Raw genomic sequence first — 25,512 nt, 5'->3', positions numbered from 1 at the left:
CATCATAGTACTTGCCCTTACATATCACAGAGAAAGCAGAAAAGTAAATTGCACTGCAAATGTAGTCATCAGACCCTGTTAATTATTTCAGCTTTCATGCATGTACCTGCGTTGACTGTACCCTTGACTTCCATTTGCTTTGCCATTGTCTTTAGCATGGTATACAATCAGAGTGATTGTGTCATCACTTTAGAATACTGAATGACATTTAAAATATATTTTGGTAGTTTATAGCTATGAAGCGTAAGTCTCTGCTTTTAAAGTGCCTAACAACAGAACTTCTAAAGATACTTACAGTTTACTTTTTACAAATGCTGTGGCTAAATTAAAATAAAGAAACTTTATATTTAGTTAGTACGTTATGCTAAAGCAACAAAATATATCTTATTTAATTACCACTTTTGCTTGAAACTTTGCTTACATGAGTCAGTTAGATTAGGTGCCCACATATTGGCAACTGTATACTTTAATATGGACTGCACTGCAGAGTAATTTAGAGTTAGATTAATTTTGCACTGTTACAGTGAAGACATTGATAGTACAGTTTTGCCAATGAAAGTTATGTGCTTGAAATTGAATTGTTTCCTTTTATAAAAGATAGATGATTATAGCTTTGCTGTGGCTTTTGAAATCAACTGTATTGTCAGTTTATCTGAATGCTATGGCAATCGCTACCTGGAGAAAAGCCCAAAGTGATATTTTATTGGTTCTTCACAGACAAAAAGCAGTGCTCTTCCTTCCAATAGCGGAGATACTGCATCTCTTCCTCTGATAAGTGCCTAACTCCCAGAACAGTCAAAGGCCTACCAGTAACCATAGGTAATCAAGCATAAGAGAGAGCAGCTTTTACAGCTTTATACTGGGAAACAGTTCAAAGTGTGTTCCAGCCCGAACGAATGGAGAATACATTGATGGTGCAAACCTGTGTTTCAACACATTACCTGGTGCTTTGTAGAGTAAGAATAAGGACCAAACTCTGCCTTACATGTTGTGTCTGTTACCTTCAATGTATGCTGTAGGAGTATAACTGAAGTCATGATTGATGCTATTATGGGTGTCTGCTGGTAAGCTATTTCTATCGGTAAGTCTTTTTTGTATAAGTAGCTGGAATTTTAGTAAGAACTGGGGACCCTTTGCTCCAGAAGCTAATATAGATTAACAACCTGCAGTGAGCTGAAAAAAGTGGATATCTCTGCTCACACTGTTGCAGAAGCAACTTAATCTTGCATCCCAAACATTTTGCCATAATCAATTTGGAAACAAATTACCCTTTAGCTCCCCCAAGTGGATCATTAAAGCCTCATTAAAGGCTCGTGGTTTGATTCCAGACTTGCTTAAACTGATGAAAAGCAGTGAAGTTAACAGGAATCCACTTCTGTAAAATTAGTACAAACCAGACCAGTATATATCCCTCTAATTTCAGAGATTAACATCATGTTCTCATTCAAGGCCTGTATGTCTTGGGGAAACACTCCCATTTGCCATGAGTTGCAAGAAGAAGCCATTAAGTTGTTTAAATATTTCTATAGAAATAGATACCTGTAGAGATAAATATTTCTCCCACTTGATACATCGTTTGATTGTGTTGTTATAAGAGCAAAGCAAATAAGGTAGTTCTACATTCTCAAAATTTCTGTTTTAGTACAGTCAGAATATATTTAATTCCCACCAATCAGTAGTAGGTAACCAATGAAATAATGTTCAATGAGAAAATCTGTAGCTTAGAGAAGTATTTACTGTTATTTTTCCATTTCAATTGCAAGGAATCTTTCAGCAATGGCCATGAAATTGGTTTGAAGCATTGTTCAGTCTGGCAGAACAAGATACTTACCTCTGACCAGCAGGCTTGCTTTCTGAAATCAATTTCAAAGGTCTCACTGCCCATGCAAGTGAAGACAAACAAGAACTTATTACAGAAAGTTTTTCATAAAGGAATCCATAAAGGTCAAAGCCACCAACTCTGCAATAGGACTCCTGACTTGAGTAGGTCAGAATCCAGGCACTTGAAAAATAAGAGAAAAAACCAGACTCAACATCCTGAAAAGAAATCAGAGTATCCTTGGTTTGGTGGTTCTTGGTGCTTAAGTTGTAGATGGAGCAAGAAGTTTCATCTGCGCTTACACCAAATACACAATAAAAATGTATCAAGGGTTACAGCTATGATAACTTAAATAAATTATTTATTTATTATTTATTACTTAAATAAATTATTTATTATCTTCTTTCTACACTTTATTCCTGCTTTGGTGCAAGTTCATATTTGGTGCTTCTATCCATTAAGCCATTAGGGAATCATCCATGGCTTGTGAAGGGGTAGGTAGAAACAGATTAGAAGGTAGAGATAATATCTTCTCTTAGGTATAGGCATAGCTGAAAGAACAGGGGAGACAAGGGGGTATTCAATTCTTCACAAGCCCTTCTTTATATCTTAAAAAATGAAAATTATTTATTATCTTCTTTCTACACTTTTTTTGTGATCATCAACTTACGTGCCTGTGGATGAAGTTCATGAAGTTTCAGGGGTTTTTTCCTAGATCTAAATTAGTAGTAAGGTCATCCTTTATCATAATGCATCTCAGTATAGTGTTGTGAGTTTTACTTATCACATGCCTCTGAACTTTCATGTGTGATGGTGACCAAGATACTTTTCTTCTACTTCAGGGTATAATCTGTTCAATTAGGTTATTAAAGTGAACAGTTAATCTTTTGAAAGAGAAAAAGAAAGAAGCATATTCTGAAAGGCTTCCTGCAACTGAATAAAACTAGCCTCTTTAAACTCCCTTTGTGAACTATAAAGGATGGCAAAAGAAAAGATCATTCAGAGGATGATTCAGGGTGGTTAAATTATGGTTAATTATCTGGATTGCTTCTTTGTCTCTCCCTAGTGTCATACAGAGATGCTAAAAAGATTAGCTTTAGTATGAGTGTTGATCTGCCTGAGGATAGGAAGGCTCCTCAGAGGGACCCGGACAGGCTGGATTGATTGTGTGAGGTTAACCAAGGCTACATGCTGGGTCCTGCACTTGGGTCACAACAGCCCTATACAACACTACAGGCTTGGGGAAAAGTGGCTGGAAAGCTGTCAGAGGAAAAGGACCTGGGAATATTGGTCAACAACTGGCTGAATATGAGCCAGTATTGCACAGCAGTGGTCGGGAAGGCCAACAGCACTCTGGCTTCTATGAGAAGTAGTGTGGCCAGCAGGACTAGAGCAGTGATTGTCCCCCTGTATTCAGCACTGGTGTGGCTGCACCTTGAATACTGTGTTCAGTTTTGGGCCCCTCAGCACAAGAAAGACACTTTGGTGCTGGAGTCCAGCACCAGAGAAGGGCAACCAAGCTGCTGAAGAGAACAACTCTTATGAGAAGCATCTGAAGGAACTGGTGTTGTTTAGTCTGGAGAAAAGGAGGCTGAGGGAAGACCTTATTGCTCTTTACCACAACCTGAAAGGAGGCTGTAACAAGGTGGGTGTTGGTCTCTTTTCCCAAGTAGGAAGTGATAGAACAAGAGGAGATAGCCTCAAGTTGTGCCAAGGGAGGTTTAGATGTAATATTAGGAAAAAAATCTTCACTGAGTGGGTTTTCAGGCACCAAAAAGGCTGCCCAGGTTGAGTCACTGCCCCTGGAAGTATTTAAAAAACATGTATATATGGTGCTTAAGGTCCTGGTTTAGGAGTGGACTTGCAGTGTTGGGTTAATAGTTGGACTTGGTGATCTTAAAAGTCTTTTCCAACCCAAATGATTCTATGATTAAATCTAACTTTCATCAGTTACCCCTTACTAAATGACCAGAGCTTTGAATCTTCTTACCTTCCTGGAAACAATAGTTCTTACTCTGTTCCAACACTGTTTTACCACCCCTGGAAGTTTCTATCTGGGCAAGCACATTTAAAAAAAAAAACTTCAAGGAGTATGCCTAGCATAGGAGAGAGAGAGGGTCTGAGACACCAGTGGTAAACATCATCTTCCCTCAGCTTCTCTAGTCTTCCAGATACTTCACTGGCATTAAGAAACAAATTGAATGTTTGCAATGTGTTGCAAATTATTCCAGCAAGGTAATGTCTACTCTAAGTTATGTGCTAGTTTCTTTCTGATTTTTATGAATATAGTGTTTCTTCAAGCACAATCATGTAGCGATTACTTAAGCATCTGAATCAGAAAAGTAATTTCAAAAGTCATTCAATTGTGTTTCCTGAAAGCTCCCCACCAGCATTCTCACTCCTTTTTCAACAAGCCAGACTTTGAAATTTAGATTCTGTTTCAATAATTCATGTTTCATTTAGATCAAGAATTTTGCCAGATCCATTTGCTTGATTATTTTCTCAGGTATTTTCTTCCTGGGAAGTATTGTTTTAATTTTCTTATCCTGGGATTGTAAATATGTCTATGTAAGAATGTCTTCTCCCAGCATTGGCTTTATCAACACTTCTGGGTTGGTCTTCCAGGTTTCTTGGCTCACTAGAGAAGTCAGATTCTGCACACTGATTTGGATATCATTTATTTGATGCTGCAGCTACATGGAACATTTCTGAAATACATATAATCTGCTGGGAAAAAAAAAAAAAGCCCATTCTAAGTATGCACCTGTGTTTTTAAGTATAAACACTCTTCTACATGACTAATCATATTATTCTTGTCTGTTATTCTGGATTACTTATGTAACCCTCCCCCTTGGGGAGTCACTCTCTTCAGGGAACTTTTATCAAAGAGATTCTTCAGGCAAGATATAAACAGCTTAAAAAGTGAGTTATTTATCACTTAACACACACAATATAATATAAGGCTAATGAACTAGGCATTAAATCAGCCTCCACCAAATGAGTCACTAAGTCTACTGGGCGAGTAATCATCACTCAGGTACGGGAGGGCTGGCCTCTGTTGATCCCTGGAATAGGCTGATCTGTGGTGTTGCTGAGCTGCTGCCTTCTGATTTACCTGTAATTCCTTGGGATTTTATGCCTTTTCATCTGAATGTTGTTACCCTTGAATCCTTGAGGTACCAGTTTTCCCCATCTCAACAATCTTGCTTGTGTCTGCAACTTTACCTTTCTTGCTTTTTTCCAGCCTGTGCTCTCTCTCACAGCTCCTTCTCACACCCAGGTAATTTTCTCAGAGGAAAACTGAGAACAGTTGCACAGCTGTGCTGTGCTGAAAGTAGGCCTTGCCTCACAGATAGCTGAACTCTTGTGAGGAGGGTTTCATGTCAGTGGCCTGGTTTACATTTCTTCTCAATTAGTTCATCCTGCACGGTGAGCTTTTTCTGTTTTCATACATCATCTTTCACATGGATGATTCAGTCTTTGTCTCCTGTACAATTAATGTTTACCAAGTGCTTTCTAAAACTTGGTTACTGTCTAGATTTTGAGCTTTTGGAGAAGTATTCTTGATACTGCCTCTCACAAATTGCTTTACTGATTTACATTAGGGTAGAATGATTGTTGTTCAAGATGAGATCAAAGATACTAGTGAGAGAAAATAGCTGCCAATGGACTGCTTTCATTCGTTTATAATTAATACTTCAGACCCTCCACAACATCATCAACATCCACAATTTAATTTCATTATACATTGTGTGAAAAAGTGATTCTTTAGTTACATTAAAGGCTGCTACATGATCATTTCACTGCAGCCCACTAGGTTTTGTACAGTAGCAGTGGAGATGCATGAAAAAGGCCATGCTGAAACAGATCAGAGGATCTGCCTGACCCACTGGGCTGCCTCTAAAAATGGCCTTAAGCACATGATCAGGGAAGGCTACACAGATAGGACAAGCATGTTATGAACTATGTGCATAGAATTCTCCTAGTCAGTAATAATTTTCAGCTCAGGGACTTCTGAAATTTGGCAAGTTCTTCCCAACTGGTCCTTGTCTTTCTTACACTGAATGAGTTATTTCCATCATCAAGTTTTGTAATCTTACCACTAGTCTTCTTTGCTATGGAATTTATAAATATATTGAACAGCAGAGGTCCTTTTACAGATCTGTTCAGAAATTCACTAACCTTCTTCTGCTGTGAAAACTGCATTTATCCCCTGCAGCTTCCTGCTTTAACCCACTGTTTATCCATGAAATAACACCTTCACTTGGCTCGATGCCATGACTGTTTTGGTTTTGGTTTGGTTTTGTTTTCTTAGAAGACTTTTAGGAGTGGCTTCATCAAAAGACTTAAGAAATGCAGACAAACAAGCAGATCAAGCAGATCATCAGCATCATCAACATACTTTCTCACTGTTTAAAGGAACTCAAAGTTTTTGAAATAAGAGGTGCCTTTACACTCAATCACTACAACCCTTCCCAGATGTGTTTATCTGTGTGTCTTCTATTAGTATGCATTATTAAATTCCTACTAATTCGCCTGAGACAGGATTAGAGGCTGTTTTTTCCATGAACTCTTCAAAAATTCTCATAAATTTTGCCATCCTCCAGTCTTCAGAAAACAAGAAGGTTTAAGGTAAAAGTTAGACATCAGTGCTAGTGAATTATCAAGTTCATTCTTGAATTTGGTGCTGTAATTAATTTTGCATGCTTCTGACATTTTTCCTTTCAGTCATCTCATTTGCAAACTGAAGAGTCTTAGTCCATTTAGCCACTCCATAGTCCCAGAATTCTTTGCTCTGTAGATTTCTGGTCCTTTTCTGTACAGCTCCAATACTCAGAGTGCCAGAAATACATGACTAATTTCCAAGTCAGAACTGCTTTATACATGTTTAGCTTTAGCCTGTAGATCTAAGTAATGGCAACCACTGTATTGAAATTATTTCTCAAAGCTCTCATGAGGCCCTAGCCAACTACTAATGCATCTACAATCTCGGTACAACTTATAGTCTCTGTTTAAAGAACTCACAAATGGACCACATCCTCCATTCAGGTTGCTTGCCCAGGTTAGTTTCTCACTTAGCAGTTTTCCCATCTTGTTATTTAATTTCTCTAGCATGTCACTCTGCAGAGGCAGTTTTTGAAAAAGGAATTAAACATTACATCTCAACAGCATATTCTTAGGCATTGTGCCTGCAGATCTACAGTTCCTCTTCCTAGAAAATTACCTGTGTGGCTTTTCCTTTGTTCACTGTTTCCAGATATTCAGGAGCATATTGCTAGTGTACTTGATTAAGAAAATACTTGAAGTTAATTTATGTGAACCAACACTTTCAAAAAATAAGCCATATATTTAAACGTGCACACACAGACGTGTGTATGTATGATAAATGTATCTATATAAAATGCATTAAAATGTATGTATTTGAAAGTATTCTCCAGCAAGCTAAATGATGAACTATCCCACTTCAAATGCAATTGCCACTTCTGTAGATACAACCATGTAGATATACTGTTGCCAAAACACAAGTCCCGTGTTTCTAAGTTTCTAGGTAGCATAAAATGGTAGAGAAGCTTTCTGACATGCTTCTAAAAATCTCCTTGGAAGTTCTTTACCCTCAACAAATCCATGTGCCTGTATTATAACTTGATACCGTGTTTAACCCTTATGTATAGTTTCTGCATGTAACATTTTTGATAGGTAGTGATCTTCTAGCCTTTGAGTGATTTGATGTACAGACTTCCATCTATTCCTCATGGTAATGCAAAATGCTTCTGAAATACATCATCCTCTATCCTGTATACTGTTACTGTTACTTGCAAAAGATCAGGAGATGGCATAAACCATGGCAATTTCTGCAAACCATGTACTGTTTATGTCTTCCTACTCCCACCTTGGATCATGGCAGTGCTCAGGCTCAGAAGTGGGAGGAAAAACACTTCTTTTAGTTCGAATACAGTGCTTTATTCTGGTTACAATACAACATGGTAAAGAATGAAATAGAAAGTGTTCACACGGCAGACATTTTCACAGCATTTTTTGAGTTATTTATCACTTAACACACACAATATAATATAAGGCTAATGAACTAGGCATTAAATCAGCCTCCACCAAATGAGTCACTAAGTCTACTGGGCGAGTAATCATCACTCAGGTACGGGAGGGCTGGCCTCTGTTGATCCCTGGAATAGGCTGATCTGTGGTGTTGCTGAGCTGCTGCCTTCTGATTTACCTGTAATTCCTTGGGATTTTATGCCTTTTCATCTGAATGTTGTTACCCTTGAATCCTTGAGGTACCAGTTTTCCCCATCTCAACAATCTTGCTTGTGTCTGCAACTTTACCTTTCTTGCTTTTTTCCAGCCTGTGCTCTCTCTCACAGCTCCTTCTCACACCCAGGTAATTTTCTCAGAGGAAAACTGAGAACAGTTGCACAGCTGTGCTGTGCTGAAAGTAGGCCTTGCCTCACAGATAGCTGAACTCTTGTGAGGAGGGTTTCATGTCAGTGGCCTGGTTTACATTTCTTCTCAATTAGTTCATCCTGCACGGTGAGCTTTTTCTGTTTTCATACATCATCTTTCACATGGATGATTCAGTCTTTGTCTCCTGTACAATTAATGTTTACCAAGTGCTTTCTAAAACTTGGTTACTGTCTAGATTTTGAGCTTTTGGAGAAGTATTCTTGATACTGCCTCTCACAAATTGCTTTACTGATTTACATTAGGGTAGAATGATTGTTGTTCAAGATGAGATCAAAGATACTAGTGAGAGAAAATAGCTGCCAATGGACTGCTTTCATTCGTTTATAATTAATACTTCAGACCCTCCACAACATCATCAACATCCACAATTTAATTTCATTATACATTGTGTGAAAAAGTGATTCTTTAGTTACATTAAAGGCTGCTACATGATCATTTCACTGCAGCCCACTAGGTTTTGTACAGTAGCAGTGGAGATGCATGAAAAAGGCCATGCTGAAACAGATCAGAGGATCTGCCTGACCCACTGGGCTGCCTCTAAAAATGGCCTTAAGCACATGATCAGGGAAGGCTACACAGATAGGACAAGCATGTTATGAACTATGTGCATAGAATTCTCCTAGTCAGTAATAATTTTCAGCTCAGGGACTTCTGAAATTTGGCAAGTTCTTCCCAACTGGTCCTTGTCTTTCTTACACTGAATGAGTTATTTCCATCATCAAGTTTTGTAATCTTACCACTAGTCTTCTTTGCTATGGAATTTATGAATATATTGAACAGCAGAGGTCCTTTTACAGATCTGTTCAGAAATTCACTAACCTTCTTCTGCTGTGAAAACTGCATTTATCCCCTGCAGCTTCCTGCTTTAACCCACTGTTTATCCATGAAATAACACCTTCACTTGGCTCGATGCCATGACTGTTTTGGTTTTGGTTTGGTTTTGTTTTCTTAGAAGACTTTTAGGAGTGGCTTCATCAAAAGACTTAAGAAATGCAGACAAACAAGCAGATCAAGCAGATCATCAGCATCATCAACATACTTTCTCACTGTTTAAAGGAACTCAAAGTTTTTGAAATAAGAGGTGCCTTTACACTCAATCACTACAACCCTTCCCAGATGTGTTTATCTGTGTGTCTTCTATTAGTATGCATTATTAAATTCCTACTAATTCGCCTGAGACAGGATTAGAGGCTGTTTTTTCCATGAACTCTTCAAAAATTCTCATAAATTTTGCCATCCTCCAGTCTTCAGAAAACAAGAAGGTTTAAGGTAAAAGTTAGACATCAGTGCTAGTGAATTATCAAGTTCATTCTTGAATTTGGTGCTGTAATTAATTTTGCATGCTTCTGACATTTTTCCTTTCAGTCATCTCATTTGCAAACTGAAGAGTCTTAGTCCATTTAGCCACTCCATAGTCCCAGAATTCTTTGCTCTGTAGATTTCTGGTCCTTTTCTGTACAGCTCCAATAAGTGCTAGTGAATTATCAAGTTCATTCTTGAATTTGGTGCTGTAATTAATTTTGCATGCTTCTGACATTTTTCCTTTCAGTCATCTCATTTGCAAACTGAAGAGTCTTAGTCCATTTAGCCACTCCATAGTCCCAGAATTCTTTGCTCTGTAGATTTCTGGTCCTTTTCTGTACAGCTCCAATACTCAGAGTGCCAGAAATACATGACTAATTTCCAAGTCAGAACTGCTTTATACATGTTTAGCTTTAGCCTGTAGATCTAAGTAATGGCAACCACTGTATTGAAATTATTTCTCAAAGCTCTCATGAGGCCCTAGCCAACTACTAATGCATCTACAATCTCGGTACAACTTATAGTCTCTGTTTAAAGAACTCACAAATGGACCACATCCTCCATTCAGATTGCTTGCCCAGGTTAGTTTCTCACTTAGCAGTTTTCCCATCTTGTTATTTAATTTCTCTAGCATGTCACTCTGCAGAGGCAGTTTTTGAAAAAGGAATTAAACATTACATCTCAACAGCATATTCTTAGGCATTGTGCCTGCAGATCTACAGTTCCTCTTCCTAGAAAATTACCTGTGTGGCTTTTCCTTTGTTCACTGTTTCCAGATATTCAGGAGCATATTGCTAGTGTACTTGATTAAGAAAATACTTGAAGTTAATTTATGTGAACCAACACTTTCAAAAAATAAGCCATATATTTAAACGTGCACACACAGACGTGTGTATGTATGATAAATGTATCTATATAAAATGCATTAAAATGTATGTATTTGAAAGTATTCTCCAGCAAGCTAAATGATGAACTATCCCACTTCAAATGCAATTGCCACTTCTGTAGATACAACCATGTAGATATACTGTTGCCAAAACACAAGTCCCGTGTTTCTAAGTTTCTAGGTAGCATAAAATGGTAGAGAAGCTTTCTGACATGCTTCTAAAAATCTCCTTGGAAGTTCTTTACCCTCAACAAATCCATGTGCCTGTATTATAACTTGATACCGTGTTTAACCCTTATGTATAGTTTCTGCATGTAACATTTTTGATAGGTAGTGATCTTCTAGCCTTTGAGTGATTTGATGTACAGACTTCCATCTATTCCTCATGGTAATGCAAAATGCTTCTGAAATACATCATCCTCTATCCTGTATACTGTTACTGTTACTTGCAAAAGATCAGGAGATGGCATAAACCATGGCAATTTCTGCAAACCATGTACTGTTTATGTCTTCCTACTCCCACCTTGGATCATGGCAGTGCTCAGGCTCAGAAGTGGGAGGAAAAACACTTCTTTTAGTTCGAATACAGTGCTTTATTCTGGTTACAATACAACATGGTAAAGAATGAAATAGAAAGTGTTCACACGGCAGACATTTTCACAGCATTTTTTTAATTATTTTTTTTTGGTAGTATAAAGATTCTTCTGTAATCCATCTGGTGTCGTTTTATACTAGAGGTTAATTAAAAAGATCATGTAAGTATTTGAAACAATTTCCCTAATTCTATATTTGCATTTCCTTATATTGTGGTAATAATTTTTTTTAAATACTGATTTTCGATTAAAAACGGATAGGAAAATAGCCATGTTTGACGAGTAAATATAGCCATTGAAATCTTCAGATTTCTTCTAATGTTTCCCATTTCCTGCATTTATTTTTAAATGTAAGGATTTTAATAACATCAAAATGATATAATTTTCTAACAATCACTTTTCCTCTTTTCTGAGGTAACTCTTTGTTCTTATATCAGCATCCTTAAAACCAGAGGTTTTTTCCCTTTCTCCTTTTCTCTTTTTTCTTTCTTTCCCTCTGCCCCACGCTCTCTTCAAAACAAATTATAATCAGGTAGTGATTGGCAGCAATTTTTAGTACTCATAATCAAAGCTGAGCAATTTTAGCACCTATTGTGTTCCACCTGCAGGATCATTTTCTTGTCCTGTAACACACTAGGTAGTACAAATGATTGATTTATAATGCCAGGTAATTTTTTTATTAAAGCAACCTACTCTGCCTGGTGCCATAGAGGGTCCTGTCTCAAGTATCCTGCCAAAATCTCGCTCTATTCTGGCAGCAAATAAATTTTATTATAATCTGATTTTCTGTCTAAAATCTTAGTGTTCTATAAGAAGGTTCATATTTCAAGTTTCAGAATGTGATCTTTCTAGGGACTACAACAGAAGCAGACCAACCCAAGACTTATTATTCTTTTTTTAAAAGATAGAAAATAACCTCTCTTCCCAGCCCACAAGTTCTCTACAAAAATAGATAAAATAAATACTCATTAAATATCTTGTTGTCCTAGGCAACAACTTGTTCTTGCTCCCATAGCTTAGAAGAGCCCTGAATAAAGAACTATATTTTACCAGCTTAACCTCTTCAGTGTTGATGAGCTTCTATTTTAGAATAATGTCCTTCTTCAGAGCCTTTAGTCTGATAACAATTTAGGGATTTTAAAGCCGTGCTATTTTGAATTTTGTCTCCTAGACATGCTGTCTTAGGATAGCTTTCCCAATTGCTGTAATAATTGTAGATTGTAGTAAAGGTAGTTCCTCTAAAATAATTCCATTATAAGTATTTAAATTTTCTTTTCTGGACAGCATTTGTGGTAGTTTTGCTGGAATAAATTGCTTGTTTGGAATCTGCTGTCCCCAAACCCTACCCCTTACAGATTAAGATATTTTAAAATATTATGTTGATTGAAGGTCAATGTAAAATGTGTGGTAGATAAAAGCAAGCTAACACAGTGATATTAAGGTTGTAAAGCAATACTTCTGCCTTTACTTTGAAAAAAATTTGTACTGCAAAAATTATACAGAAGTATTCCCGTTTGCAAATAAATAAAGCTGCAGAATTTATTACATAATGCTTTCAAGGACTGTAGTACTGTTTTGACACTTCTAAAAGAACACTTGTGTTTTTTCAACTAACTCTCCCATTCAGCAGTGAGCAAAGGAGAAATAATTGCTCTTTAAAATGTTTTAAAATGTTTTTGTTGAGGGATTTTTCCCCTTGCTTTTTCATTGCTTTCTAGAATATTGTGAGGAGTTGATATTTCCAATAAAAATTCCCAAGTGTATCAGGTATTGACTAACATAATTTGTTTTCTGTTCACAACTGGTTTTAATAGTTAAAGGTGAAGAGGACTGAACAGCAGTCATTTTAGCTATAAGGATGTTGAAGATCAGAAACATTTTGGAAACATTTTCCCTGTAGAGCACATTTTGATAACATTCTCAGGTATAAGAGCAAGTGCAGTGCTGTGCCATATAGACCTATCAGAATGATTAATGTGTCAGAAATAGGACAGCATTATCCTGGTCTTCTGCCTGAATATCCCTTCTCAAATTGTTGGAACTAGCTTGGATATCCCTGCAATCCATGGCATTTGCAGTCCTGGAGTGAAAAATATTATACCAATATTATTAATAGAATTAAGGTCATAATGTTTCAACACAACAAAGATGGGATAAGTGTTCACTTAGCTATAAAAACTTCTATTGGAGACTACAGCCTACAAGGGTTGAGTCCTTAAAGCCATCTTCAAGGATTTTGTCCCTTGTTGTTTTTAACTTTCAAATTAATAAGGTTTTAGTCAGTTTCCATAAAGGGTAATTGAAAATCCTAATAGTTGGTGGTGCCAAGATACCTTTCATAGTCAGTCTGTATAATTTCAAAATTATTTCAGTTACCAGTTTTCTACAGATGTAAAAACATATTGGCAAATACAATGTTTACACCCTTGAAATAGTTGTTCGTAGGTATTTGTGATCCCTTTCATAATGATCAAGTCATTGCAAGGTTCTGTACATTTAACTCCTCATTTATATGCCTACCCCAGTTTGTACTTTTTCTTATTCCTTGCCTATTTTAAAGAATGTTCTTCATATCATGTAGAGATCTTAAAAATGCAGTATTCATCCAAAAGTAGTATGTTGTATGGATTTTGATTCACTGCCGTACTTTGAAAAAGACTTTTAGAAAATGCAGTTAAATGTTTCTGTGTGCAATTATGTTCAAAAAGGTATTAAATGGAGAATCACAATATACCTGTTGGAAATCTGTTACTCTGTTAATAGAAAAGGAGAGTTCTTTCTGGTTTTATCGGGTTCAAAACAGAAAGTAATTTTCAAAATCTCTTAAAGTGTTTTATCTCTGTTTTTTCATTGATGAATTAAGCACCTGATTCAGATGCAGTGATGAAATAAGCTACAAGAGAAAATGTTACAGGTTTACATGAGCATACTCATAAGTAAAAGACGTACATCAGTTTTGGTAATTCTGGAGGAGTCAACCCAAGCTTGCAGACATCCTGATTTTCTCTCTGGACTGCATCCTACCATTTAAAACAATAAATTCAATCTTAAACATACTGTGTAGTTGCAGGTGAGCTGCTAGTGGTTGCCTGGCAATCTCTATCATGTTACCCTTGTTCACATGGATGGTCTACTTGAAGATGGAAAACACATTCATAATATCTCCCTTTAAAATACTTACCCTTGCAGTAAGCCACAGAGAAATGCACATGCACTCACGTGCACGCATAAAGCAAAAGAACAAGAATTATGCACAGCTAATTATTTTAAACATTTGTGTTCCCACATGCAATATGGGTCTACCGTGTTCTCTGTGAACGTTACCAAACTCAAGGTAGTTTGTGCTTCCTGTCTTAAGAGTTAGTTATGTAAGATTTATATAAGCAATAGATAAGCATCAAAGCAAGACCTGAGGAGGATGGATGGCAAAACCATCCTAGCTCATAAATTAACCTTATTAAAGAGTAGTGATAGATCCACACTGCTTCTTTTGTTGAAGCTGAGCAGCAATATGCAAGCAGAAATAATTCTTACCTGCTTTAATAGCAAAGTGTACAGTAGCACTAGCACATGACATCCAGCAAAAAAAAAGTTCATTATTTTGGGTTATCTGCTCTGATCTGTGAACATTTTTTTAGTTGTTGTTAATATATGGCTCTCTGGGAAGCAGAAGCATAAGATATGACTTAATGCGAGAGGGGGAAAAAAATGACAGAAGTTTAATATGCCTCTAAGCATATGGAGTGGTTGGCTTTGGAAATTCGCTAGAACTGAAGCGTGGGAAAGAGGAAACTGGGAACTGAGGAGAGTTAGTAGTAAATGAGGGAGTTATATGCAGAGATGAGATACCAAGAGTGAGAAAAAACTGCCATTAGATGCTAATGGGCTTAGCAAGAAAGACTAGAAATAAATAATGAAGTAACATACACAGAGTATGTAAGTATCTTACCAAACAGAAAAAGTAATTAATTATAAATCTTTATGTCTACCTAGAATGTAAACAAGTTTCTACACAGCTATATAGAGAGTTCAAAGATTCAAAATTGTTTTCACAATTAGGTTTTCTCTGTTTTCTTTTAGCCTTCAAATTAGCTTGCTGGTTCTTTGCAGCAGGGAATAATTTTCATTATTAATAGAGCTCCTAGAACACTCTCTAAAATATTATCTATGTAGTTTCTTTCAATATTTTTACTATGGTTAATAATAAATGATTAAAGGATATAAAAATGATTACTTACAGAAAATTACAGAAAATGTACAGAAAGATGGCCATGTCTTCTATATTGCAGAAGAAATAAAATATTGGATAGGGTTTCAGGTAAGATGTATGTTAAGAATAACTTGGTGTGAGAAAAAGTTTAAAAAAGATTCTTTGAAGTTGTTTCATTTAAGCTAAGGTTATAGGCAAAATATTTTCCTGGGGATTTTGGTATAATGTACTTCAGCTTTTCACAATATTCTAATGGTTTCTGGAATTCAGATAAGGAAGAGAAGCAAACTGGCTGCTACCTTCTCTGCATTTCCCAAGGGATTTAACACAGATGATTCCAATGTGTCAAAGATAAAAACCCTCACTGTTTTGCAGGAGGTGCTTTTAAGCAAAAAGGCTGAGATTTTATTTTTATTTCTGACAGTTTTTTATATTTCCATAAGCAACAGCATTTTAGCTTTCTTTTTGTTTTTAATCTCAGAAGTATTTTTTTTCCATGTAAGGATGCAATGAGCAACTGTATTTTTCTTCTGAGAATCAAAGAAAATATTGCTCATAACTCAATACAGACCCATTAATAGGGCAGATAAGAATTTATTTTGTTCCTGAAACTTACTTATTTGGTTTGACTGTGCATGGAGCCATTATCAAGACAATAAATATACTTAGAAGGTCTGAAATATAAATCTGATGGGAAAATGTCAAGGTAAGTTTCAATTAATAAGAAAGCCAGAAATGTGTTTACTGATACTGAAAAAATCTGTAATCAGAATCACAACAGATGTAATTCTGAATATCTGAAATCTTGTACTCAGATTCAGTCTTTGTCATGTCCTACTGATGTCTTGAAAGTGACTAAATTATTTTAAAAAATTAAAAGTAATAAAAAATGTAATGCCTTCCCCAATTATCCATCAAAGTGTGTGAAGAATTATGTGGTAAAATAGATATGTCTGTATAACAAATTGTTTTACTGAATTGTAAGAGAGATGAGTATTATTGATTATACCCGTGGTCAGTTTTTACACACAGCTTAGTAAAATAACAGTAAGAATGTAGCATGCCAGAAGCTAGCTGACACTTGGCTTTGAAAAATACCATGTGGAATCAATTATTTGTATTGTTCATTTTGTTTTCTGCTTCAACCTTTTTATCTCAAGGGAAGTTTCCATAAAAATGTTTCAGAGCCCTGTTTGCTCTCACTGTGAGTCTCCCACCTGAGCTCCTCATCCTGTTTAGCTGACACGCTGAAATGGTGTATAAAGAACAAATACTGGTCAGTACATTGTACATTCTGGGACATATCTGAAAGTTTTGCAGCCTCAGTGTTTTCACCAAAGACGTTTTACAAGCAGCTGAAAACGGCTGGTCATTGTGTGTTGTGTGCATGTGAGTGTGTAAAGTTCTGGAAATCTGCCGTAAATCCTTATTAAATTTACTGGCATTTTAGTAATCCAGCATGTTTATTCAGTGCATTGTTTGCCTTGAGGCTCTTGAGAACGTTTTAAATGTATGAGCTTAAGTGACTGTTGCAGCAAAGTACCCTGAGGTATAGAGGTGATAAGTAAAACTATTTACATAATAACATAAAAAAGAAGCATTACACAGTCACAGAATAAGGTAGTATAACTTCATATATACTTAACCATTTTGCTTCTGATATGTTTAACTTGATGATGTCCTCCTTCCCCTGGCTTGAATTTTTTAAGACTTTCCCTTTGCCAGCCCTCACAAGGCAAGGCACAAGCAAAAAAAAAAAAAGAAAAAAAAAGACCAATAACATTCCCACAGTATTTTGATCCATCCATTCTCTCCCTTCTTGTGGATAAACAGAGGACACCTCAGTTACATTATTAAGTCTTTTAGAGTGCATCATCTAACCACCCATTCCCAAAATGCCTCAAGTTTCCAAAATGCATTTTAAGGCAAGTCTTCGCTAAATTATGCCAAAATAGGGCAGTGTTTGGCACCATTTACAACTATGTCTTTCATCTGTGCACTATATTAATTAGTCTTTTTACATGTTTTAGTAATTGAGTGGATGGAAGTGTAGCAAAACATTGAACTGTCAGAAAAGCCTATGCTTTTCATATACATGTGTTAATTTTCAAGCTCCTTGCGAAGACTGTGCTACAAATCTCAAAAACAGACATACTGGAAACTGTCCAGATTATTTTATTTTTGCTAAAACAAAGGAAAAAATTTACTTAAGAAACTATTTTTTTATAACAGTATCACATTTTGGAAAAGAAAACTCAACTCTCTTACATTTACTTTCCATAATTAAAAAATTTTAAAATGTACAAAATTCTAAAAATTACTTTTAAAGTATAATTTATACAAAAATATCACCTGAAAAATGTATTTCACGTATCTAGGTGATCACTTGGAATTTCAGACAACTGGAAAGCATTTTCTTTCACGTATACTGAACATGCTGGATCATATTCTGCTTTAGCAAAAGGGGGACCTATGAAGGCATAAAATTTCAGTTGCTGGCTATATCAGTGAAATTCATATTTACGAGTCAGACATAGTCATAAGAGATACATGTCTAGATTCTTGCTGTAGTCATTGAAGATATGCAGTCATTTCTTTGATATGATTCATCCTGTCCTATAGCAAATGCTTAATTTACATCAGATGAGTCATGCCTCAAAGGTGCCTGCTTCTCTCTGATAACTTAAAGGCATCCTTATGTGAGTACTAAGGTCTCTATTGTGGATCTTTTACACTCCATAAGATTAATATCACTCTAAACCTGAATGTGGCTTCATACATGAGAAAATAGAATAGAAAATATTGACTAAAAGTATTGTATCAAAGAAAAATAATAAGCTATGGTTGGGGTTAGAGGGATGGGGCAGAAAAAGAAAGAAAGAAAAAACCTCTGTTTCCCGTTTGTGGAAACATACTGGGAAGTCTTGGTATGTTGTGAGAATTATTGTAGCACAACCTCATATACCAACACATTTTATCATTAACTACCACTGGATTTATGAAACTGCTAAATCCTGCCTACTCCTTAGGACAGTCATGTATCAAATATCTGGGGATTTTTCGGTCTTGCAACTATACACCTCATTGACTTCTATGGCAGCTGAAATTTTCCATATCTTTTTAAACCCACACTGTTAGTTGCTTGTTCAAAGAGTGGCCAAACTAAATGGTACTTCATATTTAGGCTCATTTTTCTGACATGCCATTTTTTAAAAAAAAAAGTCTAGCATAATCCCATATAAAGCAGATTTTCAGATTCTCTTTTTGAATTTTTCAGGACCTGTGTTTTTTATTCAGGCAAGGTAAATCCCATTCAAGCAGCAGAGATCCTGGTTTTCTAGGGGCTGTGCTCTTTATTGACTTGCCTACATTTTAGAACCTATGTGCTGTTACTAAGGATAAGTTTTAGATAGGACGATTCTTTGTAAACTTCATTGCAAGGCACTAAAAGCTTGGCAGTTAAACCAAGCATTTGCTGAAGGTATAGCTCTGTGTGTCTCCCAGGTTCAACTCATTATCCACTTTACATATGAAACATGTAAGACTTCTAAAAATAGTTTTCTAGTGGTCTGTTAGAAAATGTGTACAAATGGCAAAGAAGGAATGAAATTTGATTATGCTTTCCTACTGCCTGAAAACAGAGGAGCCATACACGCAGAATCACCAACTCTGGTCCATATTCCTAGGATTAGTTTAGAATACAAAAAAAGCTTGAATTTGTTCTTACAATTATAAAAAGACATGCTATCAAAACATCTTTTAAATTGCCTTTGATATTTCTGTACATCATTTTCTTACAGTTTTGCACAGATCACTAGAAAGATACTAAGATGTGTTTCTTGGAATTGAAAGAAGAAACAAAAAGCTCACCAGAGTCAACATAGCCAGTTTAGAAGATATCAGTAAAATAAATTAATGCTGTTACCAATACTGATAGGGAGTACTGAAGGGACATGACAGAACTTTATACATTTTAAGTGTAAAATCAGAAAGGTGTCAGAGTAATGCATTCAAATTTAAAACAAAAAAGATTACACTACAGAGACACTTAAATTAATAGAAAGAAATAATTGTTCTTGAGATATGAAAAGTTATAAAATTGTCAGAATGAGCAGTGTAAGCATCAACCTTTAATATGTTTCAAGTAGGTGAAAAACAGGGTACAGTAGAGTAACAGCCCTGCACGACAAGCAGTCAGGTTGGAAACCTAGTATGAGTTTCCCAGCCCTAACTTATCTGATTGAGTGGTGATATCCAATACTAACTTTGTCACAAAGCATCACATACTGCTATACTTCCCAGACAGCATTTTAGAGTCATTGTAATAAATGAAAATTCCACTAGGTGGTTCTGGTGCTCTTCCAACAAAGATCGAGACTGTTAGTGCATGGCAATTCTATGTTCTTTTTATGCTGTATTGTTTTCCTAACTATTCTGTAAGAATCCAAACGTTTTATATTCTAAATGCTGGTATTAATTATATATTTCTTGGTTAAAGATAAAATACCCTTGGTCAAACAAGACCAAGGCATGAGACTTTAATATTGTGAAATTCCATTGTTGGTTTGTATGTATTAGTTAAACTGCTAGAGTTATGTTTTACTTTAGCCTTCAAATTTACCTTCTTGAACTTTTAAAAATGGACTGTAATCGCCATGTAATTTTTTTTATGTGAGGCATCATCAATCTAGTAGAATTTTAAATGAGTATGTTTATTGTATGAGCTGTTGTTTAAGATAGGATATTGATTTAACCACATCTCTGCTCTCGATCCCTGCTATGTCCCAGTGGAAACCACTCTTGCATTTTCATTAAAATCAGCTTATACTTACCACCTTTTCCCTTTACATGTCCTCTGTTTTATAAATGCCAACTACTTTTTCTCTCAGATGGACTTGTATGCAATGTGAAATATGCAGCTTGCATATTCTCAGCTTGTATTCATCTTTAAAGGCTGCTGCTGCAATTTTAGACCTGAAGAAAGACCTTTGTGCCCAACCACCCATATCTTTCAAATGTGTCAACCTGGCCTAGTAAAAGATTTTAATAATTACTACAAATCTTGCCCTACTGAGTAGGTTTAGAGTGTGTTACTGGTTCTACAAAAGTGGGGTGGGTTTTTTGTTTTCTTTGTTTGTTTTTAATAGATTATGAAAATACTTACTTTTTGCAACTTTTATTTCTGCCAGAGTTTGTTAGTGAAGTTGGAACAGACATGCCTTAGAGATACAAATAACTACTTTGTCTTTATGATAAAACCCCAGAACCTCATGAGTTAACAACTAGTGTAAGTTTACTTTTCAAATATTTTGACTACTATTGCTTGATATATCCAGGAACTACAATTGTTGCCAATACTAAGGCATTTGTGGGTGTGTAGAACTAGCAAGGAGCGTCCTCCTTGAGTTCTTTTTTTTTTTTTCTCTGTGTTTTACAATAGGTGAAGCAAAACTTTTGTGCTTCAGTTCTGCCCACAAGCCCTACTTTAAACAAAGTAATAGGACACACTTTAGAATGCCATTACTCAGGATCTACAAAATTTATGTGTTATGTGAAAATGAAATAATTTTCTGCCAACATTTGGACATTTCAAGCCTGTCTTACTCCTTAAGATAAGAAACACAGAGGTGAGTCATGTTGACACAAACAAATTTTTTTGTATGGTTCATAATTGCTATTACCAGAATTTTCCTTGAACTCCAAAGCCTGAAACTATATTTTTCTCTTGGTATTTCAACAGAATATTTATTTTGTATCTTAAAAGTTGTTTGTCATTGTGCACTTTATTTGTAGGGTAAGCTCTTACAGTAGATTGTTTCTCAGGAGAACACATAAAACGGCACAGATCAGCATGGTAGTTTTTAAATTATCTTGGTGGTTGTTAACACACCGTAACACCTTAGAACAACACTAGAGCCAGAGAACTTTGAAGAATGGTTTTGATTAGAATTCTGATTTCACACGTGTTTGGCAAGGCCATTATTGCATGTATTTCCATCAGGACCACCCAGGATATTACCTCTTAAATTCCATGTAAGCTTCTGTTATTCCTAATGGATGTGCACCAGCTGCAAAAATAAGCAAGCAACTGACATATCCTCTCTGACTTACAGTGCATTACCAAATTAGTTGTGATTTCAGGACAATGAACTCCCCAGCTGTCTATATTAGTAAATTAAACACTGTTCAGAAAGTGCTCCAGGCACTAGAGCTCACACTCAAAAGGACCCAGGTACCCTTTTGGCATATAACAACTTGCATCCTCCCCAACAATTCCCAGACACAGGGAGGTTTTAGAGGCCATTCCCAACAGCCATGCTGTCTCTGAGCTTTGCAGAGTCCGAGTTTACTAACACTGGTCCAGACCATTTCATACAGTTTTGCTTTGATGCTCAGGAATGTTCTTGGGCACATTTAAGTTATTGCTATGGCTATGGATCTGCACTCTCAGCTCAGAGAGTATCTCAACCCTGATGCTGTTATGAACTTACAGAGACACTGTCAAGCTGAAAATTGTATTTTTCAACTCTCTCTTTTCTTTTTTAAGAATTCTTTAGTTTATTGGACTGTAATTTTAGTTTTTCATGCTATCTCATTTTTTAATACTTCACTAAATTTTTAGAGCAACATAGAAAAGCCTTAAAACTGCTAACATAAAGTAGATTTTAAAAACAATTAAGTATTAATAATTTATTAGGAAAGGTAAACAATAACCGCTAACAGCTACACTTCTCCTCTTTACAGTCCTCTCAAGCCTATTTCTTCCTAGGATCTTTTTCAAGAAGAGCTGCTTTAAAAAATGAAGATTCTTCTTTGCTTCTTCCTCTAATTTTCTGCTTGTTGAATTATGTCTTGCCATTCCAGAAACAGCATTTTTGCCCTCAGCAGGATTTTTACCCTGGTATCATAAAACCACAGAACGCATAAAACCATCTTAAAAATCTCCTGTATCTGCAGTGACAAACAGGTACATTTAATTCCCAGTCTTTTTTGCCTCAGTTATGCCAAAACTCATCTTGATTACTGTCTTGCTATAATAACACTTTGTATTAAATTCTAACAACTTGGATCTCAACAGGGAGTTTTAATTAGAGCCAAAAGTATTCCATTTCTGCCTTTCTCACAATACTGTCATACAAGCAGCAGATGAAAGGTTTAAATTTTAATGTGTACTCCAGCATGCCCCTTTGATTTGTGTTGTAAATACTGTTTGGCAGCCTGCTCTTATTCCTGTGTATTACTTTATTACTATGCATAACTTTAAAATAATTACTTTAAAAGCTGATACAAAGTATGGGCAAGAATAATCTAGGTATTTGCTGTGACACATCTCCCATTATCAACTCGTTTCTTTCTAATATTTTTGCTCTGTTTTTCAGCAAGTTCACATTCTATGATACCCAGGTTTTTTGATTGCTTTCTAACTTTGGCATCAACCATAAATTATACTCTTCTTCTCAGTATTGGAAAAATCATGGAGATGCTCATCTTGAGTGAGCTCACACAGCAAACGAAGGGCAGCCAGGGATCAGGGCCAGCCAGCATGGGTTTATGAAAGGGACTTCTTGCTTGATCAACCTGATCTCCTGTGGCCGTGTGACCCACCTTTTGAATGAGGGGAAGGCTGTGGACATTGTCTACCTAGACTTTGGTTAAGGCCTTTGACACTGTCTCCCGCATCATTCTCCTAGAGAAGCTGGCAAATTGTGGCATAGACAAGTGTGCTCTTAACTGGATAAAAAACTGGCTGGATGGACGTGGTTATGGTAAATGTAATCAAATCTAGTTGGTGGCCAATCATCAGTGGTGTTCCTCAGGGCTCAGTTTTGGGGCTAGTTTTGTTCAGTATCTTTACCAATTATCTGGATGAGGGGATTGAGTAAATTTGAAGATAACACCAAATTGGGTGGGAGTGTTGATGTGCTTGAGGGTAGGAAGACTCTACAGAGAGACCTGGACAGGCTGGATCAATGGGCCAAGGCCAATTGCATGAGGTTCAACAAGGCCAAGTGCTGGGTCCTGCCGTTCAGTCATAACAACTCCAGGCAACGCTATAGGCTTCGGGTAGAGTGACTGGAAAGCTGCCCAGCAGAAAAGGACCTGGGGATGCTGGTTAACAGCTGGATGAACATGAACCAGCAGTGTGTCCAGGTGGCCAAGAAGGCCAACAGCATCCTGGCTGCATCAGGAATAGTGTGGCCAGCAGGAGTAGGGAGGTGATCGTGCCCCTGTACTCAGCACTGGTGAGGCTGCACCTCAAGTACTGTGAGCAGTTCTGGGCCTCTCACTACAGGAAGGACACTGAGGTGCTGGAGCATGTCCAGATGAAAGCTACCAAGTGGTGAAGGGTCTAGAGAACAAGTCGTACAAGGAGCAGCTGAGGGAACTGGGGGTGTTTAGTCTGAAGAAAAGGAGGCTGATGGGAGACTTCATCACCCTCTACAACTACCTGAAAGGAGGTAGTAGTGAGGTGGGTGTTGGCCTCTTCTTCCATGTGGATAATGATAGCACCAGAGGAAATGGCAGCAGGGGAAGTTTAGGTTGGATTTAGGAAGAACTTCTATACTGAAGGAGTGGTCAGGCACTGGAACAGCCTGCCCAGGGAGGTGGTTGAGTCACTATCCCTGGAAGTATTCAAGAAACATGTAGATGTGGCACTTCAGGGTATGCTCTAGTGGCCGAGGTTGTGTCGATGGTTGGACTTTGTGATCTCAGAGATCCTTTTCAACTGTGATGATTTTATGATTCTGTGTTTCTTCTGATGTTTACTCTGTAGACTTAACTACATTAATATTGTAAGCTCCTCAGAGCAGAGATCACCCTACGATCTGCACAGTATTTAATACAGTGACTTCTTGACTCATGATCAGTTCCTATCCACTCTAGTAGAAGAAAAATAAGCAATATGCATATTTTATTATGGTTATTTTAATTTTATTTCCATTTGCTCAGGTAAAAAGCAAGCAAACTGGGCTCTCCCAGCTGTCCTGCATCAGCTGGGTGGCTCTGATTGTCGGCACTGGAGTGTGTAAGTCTGATTTCAGAGGTCTCATATATCGTGGCTGACCTGGCTGCTTTATCCTTTACAGCTGAATTGTTGAATTCCAGGTTTTATCTAGGGGGATATATTTTGAAATCCATGGTATCCCAGATGTGGTGCTGTCAGTAGCTGCGCTACCCAGGTATGTCAGCAGAGGCTGAGGTCACACATCTGGGTAGCTTGAAGTTGGTGCTTACATACATCTTTGCTCGTCCCATGGTATGACAGGAACGGTGCAGGGGGAGCCTGATGCTGCGTGATTGTGCGGCAGCGCTTCAACTGCCAGACATGCCTCGCAGGTGGGACAGTGCGGGTGCAGACACCACCCTCAGCTGTGGCTGCACTGATTTCCCCTACTACTGGCAGTGCCTGAGCCAGAAATGATCCAACTTTTCAATAAGATACCAATAGAAATCTTCAGCACTGTTATTTGAAGTTGTGGTATTCCAAAGCCAAGCTAAGCTGATGCATAATGCGTGGCACAGGGATCTGTGAGCTGTTTTGGGGAGTCACTTTGCAATAGATTTAAAGCAACATTTTACCACCAGTAATGAAAAGGAAAGGATGGATATTGAGAATAGACAGAGGAACAATAAGATTTAGTATGAGTCCAGAAGTGTTAGAGTGCCAGAAGGCTGGGGGTCCCTGGGGCAGGGGTGCTGAGGGCTGCCCAGGGCAGCCTGTCCCAGTACTCCAGCCAGGAGCAGGGCAGCCCCAACCCCAGACACTGGGCACCTCCACGGGAACAGGGACAGGCTGGGCCAGTGTGTGAGCCCATGGATGGGTGTCAGGGTTGGGTACAGTGCAGGGATGGTGATCAGATACCAAGGGGATGTGCTCTGGGCCCTCACCAGAAGTGTAGAAATAGCTGACTGCCACACGGCAGGGTGAACAGTGGCTCCTTTTCTTGCTGCAGTTAAAATCCTTCAGAATGTGATAACCTTGCTGCTACATACTTTACATGATATTGATAATTTCCCATACACCATTTTGTGTTGGTGATTCCAACTGTTTAGATCTTTCTGCAGGTTCATAGATTTGGATGTGGTGGTCGTCTTGCTTACATCCTTTCTGATAAAATCTGAGTGCAACAGAGATCACTTTACTGGGAATGACTAGTCTGTAGATGTAGCAAGCTACCATTTTCTGTTGAGAAACTCTTTAGGATATCAGTAGTGATGCAGG

The 25,512-nt window shown here is 37.2% G+C and overlaps 1 protein-coding gene across 1 annotated transcript in view; it reads left to right on the top strand.

Moving 5' to 3' along the window:
- The window catches only part of ANKS1B (ankyrin repeat and sterile alpha motif domain containing 1B), a 423,652-nt gene that overhangs the window by 264,335 nt on the left and 133,805 nt on the right, over positions 1-25,512 (top strand). The gene's annotated exons all lie outside the window — the stretch shown is intronic.

Source organism: Chaetura pelagica, unplaced genomic scaffold (genome assembly GCF_000747805.2).
Source record: "Chaetura pelagica isolate M959 unplaced genomic scaffold, ChaPel_1.0 scaffold50, whole genome shotgun sequence".
Lineage (NCBI taxonomy): Eukaryota > Metazoa > Chordata > Aves > Apodiformes > Apodidae > Chaetura > Chaetura pelagica.
This window is presented reverse-complemented; position numbering and strand designations above follow the sequence as displayed.